Source organism: Pelobates fuscus, chromosome 9 (assembly GCF_036172605.1).
Source record: "Pelobates fuscus isolate aPelFus1 chromosome 9, aPelFus1.pri, whole genome shotgun sequence".
Lineage (NCBI taxonomy): Eukaryota > Metazoa > Chordata > Amphibia > Anura > Pelobatidae > Pelobates > Pelobates fuscus.
In genome coordinates, this window is record NC_086325.1 from 2,854,041 (window position 1) to 2,868,067 (window position 14,027).

Here is a 14,027-nt window from a genome sequence, read left to right on the forward strand (position 1 = left end):
CCCTAACCCTAACAGTGTTCTCTAACCATAACTATACCCTCTAAACCTAACTGTGCTCTCTAACGCAAACTGTGCTCTCTAACCCTAACTGTACCCTCTAACCCTAACTGTGCTCTCTAACCCTAACTGTGCTCTCTAACCATAACTGTAACCTCTAACCCTAACTGTGCTCTCCAACCCTAACTATGCTCTCTAACACTAACTGTACTATCTAACCCTAACTGTGCTCTCTAACCTAACTGTGCTCTCCAACCATAACTGTACTCCCTAACCCTAACTGTGCTCTCTAACCCTAACTGTACTATCTAACCCTAACTGTGCTCTATAACCCTAACTGTTCTCTCTAGCCATAACTGTACTCCCTAACACTAATAGTGCTCTCTAACCCTAACTGTGCTCTCTAACCACATCTGTACTTCCTAATCCTAACTGTGCTCTCTAAACCTAACTGTACTATCTAACCCTAACTGTGCTCTCTAACCCTAACTGTGCTCTCTAACCATAACTGTACTCCCTAACCCTAACAGTGCTCTCTAACCCTAACTGTACTCTCTAACCCTAACTGTACTATCTAACCATAACTGTACTCCCTAACCCTAACAGTGCTCTCTAACCATAACTGTACCCTCTATCCCGAACTGTGCTCTCTAACCCTAACTGTGCTCCCTAACCCTAACTGTACTATCTAACCCTAACTGTGCTCTCTAACCATATCTGTACTCCCTAACCCTAACTGTGCTCTCTAACCCTAACTGTACTATCTAACCCTAACTGTGCTCTCTAACCCTAACTGTGCTCTCTAACCATAACTGTACTCCCTAACCCCAACTGTGCTCTCTAACCCTAACTGTACTCTCTAACCATAACTGTGCTCTCTAACCATAACTGTACCCTCTAACCCTAACTGTGCTCTCTAACCATAACTATACTCCCTAACCCTAACAGTGCTCTCTAACCATAACTGTAACCTCTAACCCTAACTGTGCTCTCCAACCCTAACTATGCTCTCTAACACTAACTGTACTCTCTAACCATACTGTACTCCCTAGCCCTAACTGTGCTCTCTAACCCTAACTGTACTATCTAACCCTAACTGTACTCCCTAACCCTAACAGTGTTCTCTAACCATAACTATACCCTCTAAACCTAACTGTGCTCTCTAACGCAAACTGTGCTCTCTAACCCTAACTGTACCCTCTAACCCTAACTGTGCTCTCTAACCCTAACTGTGCTCTCTAACCATAACTGTAACCTCTAACCCTAACTGTGCTCTCCAACCCTAACTATGCTCTCTAACACTAACTGTACTATCTAACCCTAACTGTGCTCTCTAACCCTAACTGTGCTCTCCAACCATAACTGTACTCCCTAACCCTAACTGTGCTCTCTAACCCTAACTGTACTATCTAACCCTAAATGTGCTCTATAACCCTAACTGTGCTCTCTAGCCATAACTGTACTCCCTAACACTAATAGTGCTCTCTAACCCTAACTGTGCTCTCTAACCACATCTGTACTTCCTAATCCTAACTGTGCTCTCTAACCCTAACTGTACTATCTAACCCTAACTGTGCTCTCTAACCACATCTTTACTTCCTAATCCTAACTGTGCTCTCTAACCCTAACTGTACTATCTAACCCTAACTATGCTCTCTAACCCTAACTGTGCTCTCTAACCATAACTGTACTCCCTAACCCTAACAGTGCTCTCTAACCCTAACTGTACTCTCTAACCCTAACTGTACTATCTAACCATAACTGTACTCCCTAACCCTAACAGTGCTCTCTAACCCTAACTGTACTCTCTAACCCTAACAGTGCTCTCTAACCCTAACTGTACTATCTAACCATAACTGTACTCCCTAACTCTAACAGTGCTCTCTAACCATAACTGTACCCTCTATCCCGAACTGTGCTCTCTAACCCTAACTGTGCTCCCTAACCCTCACTGTACTATCTAACCCTAACTGTGCTCTCTAACCATATCTGTACTCCCTAACCCTAACTGTGCTCTCTAACCCTAACTGTGCTCTCTAACCATAACTGTACTCCCTAACCCTAACTGTGCTCTCTAACCCTAACTGTACTATCTAACCCTAACTGTGCTCTCTAACCCTAACTGTACTCTATAACCATAACGGTACTCTCTAACCATTACTGTGCTCTCTAACCCTAACTGTACTCTCTAACCCTAACTGTACTGTCTAACCACAACTGTACTCCCTAACCCTAACAGTGCTCTCTAACCCTAACTGTACTCTCTAACCCTAACAGTGCTCTCTAACCCTAACTGTACTATCTAACCATAACTGTACTCCCTAACCCTAACAGTGCTCTCTAACCATAACTGTACCCTCTATCCCGAACTGTGCTCTCTAACCCTAACTGTGCTCCCTAACCCTAACTGTACTATCTAACCCTAACTGTGCTCTCTAACGATATCTGTACTCCCTAACCCTAACTGTGCTCTCTAACCCTAACTGTGCTCTCTAACCATAACTGTACTCCCTAATCCTAACAGTGCTCTCTAACCCTAACTGTACTCTCTAACCCTAACTGTACTATCTAACCATAACTGTACTCCCTAACCCTAACAGTGCTCTCTAACCCTAACTGTACTCCCCAATCCTAACTGTGCTCTCTAACCCTAACTGTACTATCTAACCATAACTGTACTCCCTAACCCTAACAGTGCTCTCTAACCATAACTGTACCCTCTATCCCGAACTGTGCTCTCTAACCCTAACTGTGCTCGCTAACCCTAACTGTACTATCTAACCCTAACTGTGCTCTCTAACCCTAACTGTGCTCTCTAACCATAACTGTACTCTCTAACCCTAACTGTACTGTCTAACCCTAAATGTGCTCTCTAACCCTATCTGTGCTCTCTAACCATAACTGTACTCCCTAACCCTAACAGTGCTCTCTAACCCTAACTGTACTATCTAACCCTAACTGTGCTCTCTAACCCTAAGTGTACTCCGTAACCCTAACTGTGCTCTCTAACCCTAACTGTACTATCTAACCCTAACTGTGCTCTCTAACCCTAACTGTACTCTCTAACCATAAATGTACTCCCTAACCCTAACAGTGGTCTCTAACCATAACTGTACTCTCTAACCCTAACTGTACTCCCAAACCATAATTGTACTCCCTAACCATAACCGTACTCTCTAACCCAACTGTGCTCTCTAACCCTATCTGTACTATCTAACCCTAACTATGCTCTCTAACCCTAACTGTACTCTCTAACCATAACTGTACTCCCTAACCCTAACAGTGCTCTCTAACCATAACTGAACTCCCTAACCATAACTGTACTCTCTAACCCAACTGTGCTCTCTAACCCTAACTGTACTCTTTAACCCTAACAGTGCTCTCTAACCATAACTGTACTCTCTAACCCTAACTGTACTCCCTAACCATAACTGTACTCTCTTACCCAACTGTGCTCTCTAACCCTAACAGTACTCCCTAACCCTAACAGTGCTATCTAACCATAACTATACTCTCTAACCCTAACTGTACTCTCTAACCCTCACTGTACTTTCTAACCCTAACTGTACTATTTAACCCTAACAGTGATATCCAACCATAACTGTACTCTCTAACCATAACTGTACTCCCTAACCCTAACTGTACTCCCTAACCATAACTGTACTCTCTAACCCAACTGTGCTCTCTAACCCTAACTGTACTCCCTAACCCTAATGGTACTCTCTAACCATAACTGTACTCTCTAACCCTAACTGTACTTTCTAACCCTAGCTGTACTCTCTAACCATAACTGTACTCTCTAACCATAACTGTGCTCTCTAACCATAACTGTACTCTCTAACCCTAATGGTACTCTCTAACCATAACTGTACTCTCTAACACTAACTGTACTCTCTAACTCTAACGGTGCTCTCTAACCATAACTGTACTCTCTAACCCTAATGGTACTCTCTAACCATAACTGTACTCTCTAACCCTAACTGTACTCCCTAACCCTAAAATTGCTCTCTAACCCTAACTGTACTCTCTAACCATAACTGTACTTTCTAACCCTAACTGTACTCTTTAACCCTAACTGTACTCTCTAACCCTAATGGTACTCTCTAACCCTAACTGTACTTTCTAACCCTTATGGTACTTTCTAACCCTAACGGTACTCTCTAACCATAACTGTACTCTATAACCATAACTGTACTCTCTGACCCTAACGGTGCTCTCTAACTATAACGGTGCCTTCTAACCATAATGGTACTCTCTAATCCTAACTTTACCCTCTACCCCTCACTGTACTCTCTAACCATAACTGTATACTCTAACCCTAACTGTCCTCTCTAACCCTAACTGTACTCTCTAACCCTAACTGTACACTCTAACCCTAACTGTACTCCCTAACCCTAATGATACTCTCTAACCCTAACTGTACTCCCTAACCCTAACAGTGCTCTCTAACCCTAACTGTACTCTCTAACCCTAACAGTGCTCTCTAACCCTAACTGTACTGAGCACTATTGTGTTGATTTTACCGTTTATATTCATTTGGAGGCTGATTGACTATCCCACACGAGCTACATATCAATCAGTGGGGATTGCACTGCTATACTGCTATACGCTGTTTTTTCAGAACTGGTCTATAGCTCTATAAAATGTGAGTGTCAGTCCACTTAGCATTTGACTATCTGCATGATTATTGGTTGTTTTCATTTTTATTTACACATTCCTACTTTGCAAATAGGTGCCACTAGGGAACCAAATAACCGTGCGCAAGAGGCTCCCAAGTAGGGCTTACCCACAACAATGCAATTAGATTACAAAATAGACAAATAGTCCGTCTTCCTTCCACCCTGGAATCAGCTTCTGTCCTCCAGGACCGTGTGGGGAAGACCTCTCCTCCAGGAGAGCGTATCAGGAACAAGGGCTAAGTGATTAAAGCTCAAGGGAGTATGCAGAGCATAGCAATCCCCAGTGTGATATAGCAGTTCCCTCCAATAACGAGACAAGGCTACGTATTGAGGGTCAAGAAGATCTCTGGTTTAATTACACACACTCCGCTTTTATGCAATTCTCCCCTGCAAGGGAGACGCCCACATACAATTATACATTACCCAATCACACAATGGTTACATCCCACAGATTCCCTTCCCTTAGCCTGAGAGGTAACACAATTATACGTACAATTTAAACATACTTTTTACCCAACTTTTATAACTCTAAAACCATACATCCAATATTAATAACAGTTACATATTATTAATCAGCACATTCTAAATACAAACATACCCAAAAATCATTTGAATCCGTTCAGCTATTCGGGAGATAGGTATAAGTCACTTTTGACCAACCACAGGCACATTTTCATGCCCAAAACAGTTCCATGGATTTGGCCTGTGCGGTCGGTCTATTTTACACCGAGAAAATGACTAAGTCCCATTCGAACGAGCGTTTAAATCTTTGAACGGGACTGTGGTGAAAGTAACCTCGCCACTGGTTTTTGGAGGGGCCTGTTTGCCAGCCTCCTGCCCTGCGACTATGGCCCTGGAATATATTGCCCTTTTAGAACTGTATTTGGGCACAATGGATTTTTGTATGCTGTTCCTGGCCCTTTAAATGGCCCTTTAAATACTTTGGAGCAGTGTTACAACTTTTAAACTGGCACTTCGTATGCAGTCGAAGTGCCAAAGTCGTCGAAGTGCCGAAGTCGTCGAAGTGGCCGCCATTCGACAAACGAACACGTGGCGGCGGCCATTTTAACTTATTCAAACGCAGTCAGTGGTGTGTGCAGCCAAATCTATGGAACTGTTTCCGGCTGTTTCCGGCTGTTTCCGGCTACCCAATTGCACGAACACTGCTGACCCATACCTACTTCGACACCGCTGGAAACTAAGTCCCGTTCGAATATTCGAACGCTCGACATTTTCTCGTTGTAAAATAGACCGACCGCACAGCCCAAATCCATGGAACTGTTTTGGGCATGAAAATGTGCTTGCGGTCAGTCATAAAGGACTTCCAGCTAACTCCCTTAAAGGACCACTATAGTGCCAGGCAAACATACTCGTTTTCCTGGCACTATAGTGCCCTGAGGGTGCCCCCACCCTCAGGGTTCCCCTCCTGCCCAGCTCTGGAAAGGAGAAAAGGGGTAAAACTTACCTTTTTCCAGCGCTGGGCGGGGAGCTCTCTGCCTCCGATCCTCCTCCGTTCCGCCCCGTCGGCTGAATGCGCACGCGCGGCAAGAGCTGCGCGCGCATTCAGCCGGTCACGTAGGAAAGCATTATCAATGCTTTCCTATGGAGGCTTGCATTCTCTCACTGTGATTTTCACAGTGAGAATCACGCAAGCGCCTCTAGCGGCTGTCAATGAGACAGCAGCTAGAGGCTTTGGGGGAAGGCTTAACCCATTTATAAACATAGCAGTTTCTCTGAAACTGCTATGTTTATAAAAAAAATGGGTTAATCCTAGCTGGACCTGGCACCCAGACCACTTCATTAAGCTGAAGTGGTCTGGGTACCTATAGTGGTCCTTTAACCCCTGGATGGAATTGGCTGAATTTTGTGAGTGTGTAAGTAAATGCTGATTATTAATGTGTTTTTTATGAAGATTGAATGTATAGTTTTAAAGTTATAAAAATGTTTTAAAAGTATACGTTTTTAGCTTGGAGATAATTGAGTAGATACAGTAAGAAACTCAATTATCTCCCAAGCAGAGGGGAGGGAATATGTGGGATGTAACCAATATTTGATTGGTTAATGCCTAATTGCCTTTGGGCGTCTCCCTTGCAGGGGAGCACTGCATAAAAGCAGAGTACCTGCCATTAAACATCAGAGTTCTTCTTCACCCTCAATCTAGAGTCCTGTCTCTATATCACTACATCACTACAAGGGATTGCTATGCTCTGCATGCTCCCTTGGATAATCACTTCTAAGAGCTTGTTCCTGCTTCACTCTCTTGGAGGAGAGGTTCACCCACTGGAACCTGGAGCCTGGTCGTAGGTCCAGGGTGGGTAGGAGACAGTGAGACCCCAACCAAGCTGCGGCGGTTCGTGGGGTCTACAGTGGTTGTGGTGTCTGGCGGAGCGTTTGGAGCCCGCTGTAAGCGCTAGGAGCATCCTTCAATGGAGGTACCCAGTCGGGGTGCCAGGTGATCCGTTACAGGGACTTAGTCTCCAGCCGCGGTGTCGAAGAAGGTACGGGTCAGCTGTGTTCGTGCAATTGGGTAGCCACAAGCAGTTCCATAGATTTGGCTGCACACACCGCTGACCGCGTTTGAATATGTTAAAATGGCCGCCGTAACGTGTTCGTTTGTCGAATGGCGGCCACTTCGACGACTTCGGCACTTCGGCACTTCGACTGCATTCGAAGTGCCAGTTTAAAAGTTGTAACACTGCTCCAAAGTATTTAAAGGGCCAGGAACAGCATACAAAAATACATCATGCCCAAATGTAATTCCTAAAGGGCAATACATTCCAGTGCCATAGTCGCAGGGCAGGAGGCTAGCGATCAGTCCTCTCCAATGCCCAGTGGCAAAGGGCAGTTTGGCACAAGTCCAAAAATGGAGATCCCTTTAATAGATAAAATATTGGTCGAACAACTTTATTAGAATATTGAAACAATCAGAAAAATTAGAACAAGAGACAATAAATAGCAATGGGGCTGTGGTGTAAGACAGGTGTTAAACATTGGGTTTAGATTTAAGAAGGTACAAAAAAAACAACCATTTCACAGAAGAAGAAATTCACCAGGGTCTTAGACAGGAATATCCCCCGATGCCGCAAAGAGCGAGACGAAGGTCTCATAAAAATCGATTCTAAACATATTAAAAAAAAAAAACACTAGAGACCGCTCTTCTTGTGATATACCAGGTGGAAATGGTGGAGTGAAAAAATATAAAATGACAAACCACTTGTGTACAATGTATAACCACAATGATATTGGAATAGAAGATTCTCCATTGGAGAGATGTAAACCGGGTCCTAATAAACATACTTTAATTTGCCCCCAAAGTTGTTTGAAGTTATTATTTATCTTGAAATAAAATTTACTTATACAGAAAGCACTATGGGTTTCTGCTTTATCTTCCCATAGATTGAAGATATCTTTTAACACTTGAGATCCCTGTATATGATCTTTAAGCTACTTGTACTATATCAAAAGCGCTTGTTTTGGGGGCGGGGCCGGGCACAGTGGAGTAGCTCCTGAAGACTCCTCCAGTTTTTGGCCCTAAAAATCAGCAAAATATTTACTGAGAAACTGAAAGCTGTACCCCAGTGCAAGAAGCAACCCTGGTCCTGATGAGAGGCTTGCTGCGAGGTTCCAGTCCCTCGGTGGGACGATCCCAGGCTCACGCGATGGAGACCGCTCGGGCGGTGATTTGGGTGGACGGCCGCTGCCCAGCTATCCTGCCCACCAGCGGTAAGGCAGAAACGCGAAGCTAGGCCGGTCTGGTCCTGTTCCCCCCCCCCCTCTGGGCCGGCGGGGGTGATCCCGGTCCCCATCCTGTGAACCATCAAAGCGCCACAACACCGGCGAGAGTCCACTCCCAAGATGACGGAGATCGCATGGCAACTCGGATGAGTGAGCCGCCGGACATACCCTCCTCTCCTGCTCTCACACAGGTGGATTACCGACCATATAAGAGAGGGAACCGGCGAGTAAACGCCAAGCTCCCACAAGCTAGGGAGGAGCAGCATCAAAGTCCGACACACCGGTGGGTACTGACCCCGAAGAAGGGAAACCCTATAAAGCATTGACTACCCTGCCACACTGCTAAGCTCCCCTGGGGGCCTGAAACAGATGGTTCACCCACTTACAGCCACCATACTGGGACTTTTCACATGCTCAAGACAGGCACCCGGCTGGACTGCAAATGACCCGAGAAGGGAACTTCAATCCTCATACACTGCCACCATACGGGACTATAAGAATAGCTGCAGCCACCAAGCACTCTGCCTTATTACAGTACCCCACACTGCACACTGATGGGTTGGGTCGCCTTGCATGCTGACACGGACTCTCACCTGGATGACACAGGGCCAACATGGGGTGGTCATTTTCAGCGTTGAAGCACAATCTCTATTATTGACGCTGCTTTTATGTTTTATGCTTCTCTTTTTACCATGCGTTAAAAGCTTGTTCACTTTATGATTTTCAACACGCAACCTACATATCATACTATAAGCATACGGGTATAGAGATGTCGCGAACATAACATTTTCCGTTCGCGAACGCGAATTTCCGCAAATGTTCGCGAACGGGCGAACCGGGCGAACCGCCATAGACTTCAATAGGCAGGTGAATTTTAAAACCCACAGGGACTCTTTCTGGCCACAATAGTGATGGAAAAGTTGTTTCAAGGGGACTAACACCTGGACTATGGCATGCCGGAGTGGGATCCATGGCAAAACTCCCATGGAAAATTACATAGTTGATGCAGAGTCTGGTTTTAATCCATAAAGGGCATAAATCACCTAACATTCCTAAATTGTTTGGAATAACGTGCTTTAAAACATCAGGTATGATGTTGTATCGATCAGGTAGTGTAAGGGTTACGCCCGCTTCACAGTGACAGACCAAACTCCCCGTTTAACGCACCGCAAACAACCGCAAACAGTCCATTTGCACAACCGCAAACTCCCCATTTGCACAAGGTTGGATACCAAGCTAGCCATGTCCCGTTCCTTGTCCTCACTGATGTCATTGAAGGTCTCTTCCTCCACCCAGCCACGTACAACACCAATGGTCCCCGAAAGGTGACAACAAGCCCCCTGTATTTTTTTTTTTAAATGTACACTACTGTTACACCAGATATGAGTTGCACTGGTGTGACACTGTGCCCTGGCAGGCCCTGAAACGCACACGTGTGAAGGAATCTGACTGCTATTATATATTTTTTGATTTTATAGCATATAAAGTACAATACAACACCGAGGGATGTATTACAAAACAGACCACCTCCCTCGGATGACAATACAGGGCATAGGCTATTTCCAGTGGTATCATATATATCTGGTGGTTAATTCTTGTGTTATATAAAAAATTTCAGTTATGCTAATAATTTATCAAGTTAACCCCGCTTTACACAACCCAATACCCATGAGTATAACAGGTATACAAACAAATGTAACTAGTCAGAAATATAGCAATAGATTTAACAAGTCTACATTTCCATATCAAAGATATAGAGAAAATATATGTATAACCAATAATACTAATATCAATGTATGGACCCAACAACGTCGGCATATGGACAGGGAGCCCATCAAGAAATATCATTTAATAGATTGCACCGATGGGTTATGTAAAATCCCAAACTTCAATCGGGATTCACAGCAGCGCTTTGGTCCTGTCAATACGGTTGGAGAAATACGTTAAGGAGTCAGTGTTAGGATAGTCATTTGTTAATATAATCACTTTTTTCCATCTCCAGTTGGTATAATAATTGGGATATAATTTGGTCTCTATTGGGGATTAGGATGCTTTTCCAAGATCTAGCGATAAGAATTTTAGTTGCTAGCAGGCAATGTATAGTTACAATTTCATGTAGATCCTTAGTTTCTTCATCAAAAATATGCAACAGAGCAATTTCTGGTTTGTGCTCTAATCTAGGACCACCAATCTTATATATTAAGTTAAGTGAGGTATTCCACAAAGACCTAATTCTAGGACATGCCCACCAAATATGGAGCATAGAACCATTTTGTTGGAAACACCGCCAGCAATTTGTTGGGTTGGATTCAGATATTTTCGCTAGTCTGGTCGGAACCAAATACCATCTGTACATTATTTTCGAAAAAGTCTCCAGAATATTCAAACAATGTATAGCCTTTTTGGTCCTCAAAAACGATTTACACCATATATTGAGTGGGATGGTAATTGCCAGATCATTCTCCCATTTAGTTAAAGCATTAGGAATCTCTGGTGTGCCCTTTAGTTTAATTAATTCGATTGCAAGGGAAAACACCTTTTTTACCCATAAACTGGAAAAAAAATTCCTAAACAATTTTCCCACATGGCCGTTTAGGACTAATAGGTTATCTTTAAGGTAACTCTTTATACGAAGATAATTAAATATTTCTTTAGATGGTAAATCCAACATAACTTTAAGTACTTCAAAACTTTTTAATTGTTGATCGCTATACAGATCTTTTATCTTACAGATAGAATCCTTATACCAATTTACTAGATTAATCTCCTGCATATAATGTTCCAAGGAACTTAAAGCCATATTCTCATAAAGTTTTTTTTTTAATTTTTAATAATTTCTTTATAATGTCCCATTCTTTTAATGTTTGGAATAAAGTTAAGGGATAATTAATATAGGTCTCAACTATTTGATTATTCTGGCTAATATCCCTCCATAAGAGAAAATCCAAGTTAACTATTCCAGTTCTAGCTACTTCGATCTTATACCAGGCTTGATTTTTAGAATCAATTAGTTGCAGATTGCTGGCATGTACCAGCATATTAGCCTGATGTATTTGGGAAATTAATGGGTATCCTAATCCCCCCTGTTGGGCTTTCTTGGATAGAGTATATGTATTAATTCTTGGTCTCTTTCCTCTCCAGATATAAGATGTAAAACTACTTTGTAGCATAGTTAGCCAATATGTAGATATCGAGAGAGGGAGCATCCCAAAGAGATAGGCCCATTTTGGGATTATATAGGATTTGATGGTATTAATCCTTCCCCACCAGGAGATTTCGTTAACTCTCCATTCCTTTAATAGGGTGTTAGTTTCTTTTAACAATTTCATAAAGTTAATTTCCATAGTCCTCTTTACATCCGCCGAGATAACCACCCCTAAGTATGGAAACTCTTTTTCCGTCCATTTAAAATCAAAATCTTTCTTCAGTAATATTAATTTATCTCTTTGTATATTGATAGACAAAGCTATTGTTTTATTCATGTTCAGGCTGTAATTCGAGATGATACTATAATTATCGAATTCTTGAATTAAACGTGGAAGAGAAACCTGGGGCTCTGTAATCGAAATTAGGATTAGGATTAGGAAATGTCATCTGCATATAGACATATTTTCCATTTATCATTTTGGGTACCCATTCCTTTAATTCTAACATTTTGTCTAATGTTATTGGCCAACGGTTCTACTGATAGAACATATAGTAGGGGGAAAAGGGGACACCCCTGCCTTGTCCCATTATTGATACTAAACCAATCTGAACAGAAGTCACGGGTTACAATACGGGCCGTGGGGTTCGAATAAATAGCCCCAACTGCATCCATAAACCACCCCTCAAAACCAAAATGTGAGAGAGTTCTCCTCAAAAAACCCCACCCGACCCTGTCAAAGGCTTTTTCAGCATCCACCGACAGGGTCAGGAGGGGGGTTCCCTCTGCTCGTGCCCAGTCCAGCAGATTCAGAACCCTACGTGTATTATTGGATGAGTGTCTACCTAGCATAAAACCTATCTGATCCTGGTGGATGATTGATGGCAGTACCAGCTTTAATCGTGTCAGGGTACCTGAAGCCTCTACCTCCAAAAGAGGTAGAGACTTAGTAGTTTACTCCTCCAGCAGGTCGGCTTCCTCCATCCCTCGCGGCTCTCCTAGACACTCTCACACCGGCCGCGAGGGATCCGTCTCATTTTATGACGTCACGCACGCTGCCCGACGTCATGACGTCAGTCCGGACCGATCTGTCACTCAAGTGACTGGAAGCCACTCAGGACTCGTCGGAGGCGGGTATACTCACTGTAACCAGGGTATTTAAACCTGTTTCTCCCATTCACTCATTGCCCTGTCGTGGTTCTAGCCTGTCTAGTCACACAGTGCTCTGGCGATTTCAGTTATTCCTTTGGTTCCGACCCGGCTAGTTTGACTTACTCTGTTTTCCTCTGGTATCCTTGACCCGGCTTGTTCCTCGCTCACCTGTCCTCTCGTTCCCTCGACCTCGGCTTGTTTCTGACCATTCTCTTTACTCTCCGTACGTTAGTCCGGCCATTCTAAGGTCCGGTATACGTACCCTGTCCTGTTTGTACTTTGCGTGTTGGATCCCTGTCCCGATCCTGACATTACGACAGGGCCAATGGATCCTGCAGGTACAAACAGTCAGGTTGGTCCCTCTGATTCCAGGTTTGACGCCATGGAACACAGAATGGACCAGATGGCACTAGCACTACAGGCGCTATTATCTCGTGCCAATAACCCACCTGAGGAGATCCGTACTACTTCCATCTCTCCTGTAAGTTCTGGCCTAGAGGTAGCCACTGTAGGTGCCTCTTCCTGTATTACCCCACCTGTACGTTATGGTGGTTCACCGGAGAAGTGTCGTGGTTTTTTGAACCAGATTAGTATCCACTTCGAACTACAACCTCGCTCCTATCCCACAGATAGGGCGGAAGTTGGATTTATTATCACCCTACTCATTGAGAAAGCTCTGAGATGGGCCAACCCACTATGGGAGAATGATAACCCATTGGTATATAATTATAATGCCTTTGTAGCTGCATTTAGAAGAACTTTTGACACTCCTGGCAGGAAGGTTAATGCAGCCAGATTACTGTTGCGCCTGAGACAGGAGAACCGAACACTTGTGGATTATGCACTAGAGTTCAGGTCTCTGGCGGCAGAAGTCAAGTGGAATGAGCAGGCTTATATAGATGTATTTTTGAACGGGCTATCAAATATTATCCTTGATGAGGTTGCTACTAGGGAGCTTCCTGAGAATTTAGAGGACTTAATTTCGTTCATTTCTCGTATTGATGAGCGTTTAAGAGAGAGACAGAATACTAGAGAGAGGAACTTCAGACCTGCCTTTAAATTAGCCCCTACATTTCAAAGTCCTGATTCCAATACCTCACTGTATCCTGAACCTATGCAGATAGGCAATACTCGCCTCTCTGAAGAGGAGAGGCAGTACAGGAGAAGGGAGGGTTTATGTATGTATTGTGGAGTCAGAGGTCATTTGCGTCTGAATTGTCCGACTCGCTCGGGAAACGCCCGCACCTAAGTTTCTCTAGAGGACAGGCCTTGGGTGTTTCTATTTTGCCCTCTACACATAATTATAAAGATCACAGGCT